Here is a 383-nt window from a genome sequence, read left to right on the forward strand (position 1 = left end):
TGAACCCAGCGAGACATTTACTGGTTTCTCTCCTTCCAGATCTCGTGAGCCTGCACGTCCTGGACCAAGGCCAAGTTGTGACAGGAGCCCATGAGGGCACCACACAGTTGGGGTTTCAGGTTCTGCTGTTGGCTCCTGGGACCACTGGCCACACTGAAGGCACCCAGACCTTACTGCCAGGTGGCCTGGCCTCACTTCCTTGATGGGACCTTACCAGCACATTCCCTCTCAGTGACTCAGTCCCATCACCTGTGAGGTGTTCACAGTCGTGCCACATTAGTACTGTTATTTTTGTTTTTATTTTTTTTAATTTAATTTAATTTAATTTAATTTTTGCAATTTTTTGCCGTGGCTGGGTTTGAACCCACCACCTCCAGCATATG

Source organism: Otolemur garnettii, unplaced genomic scaffold (genome assembly GCF_000181295.1).
Source record: "Otolemur garnettii isolate 467f Iridium unplaced genomic scaffold, OtoGar3 scaffold00031, whole genome shotgun sequence".
In the NCBI taxonomy this organism is placed as follows: Eukaryota; Metazoa; Chordata; class Mammalia; order Primates; family Galagidae; genus Otolemur; species Otolemur garnettii.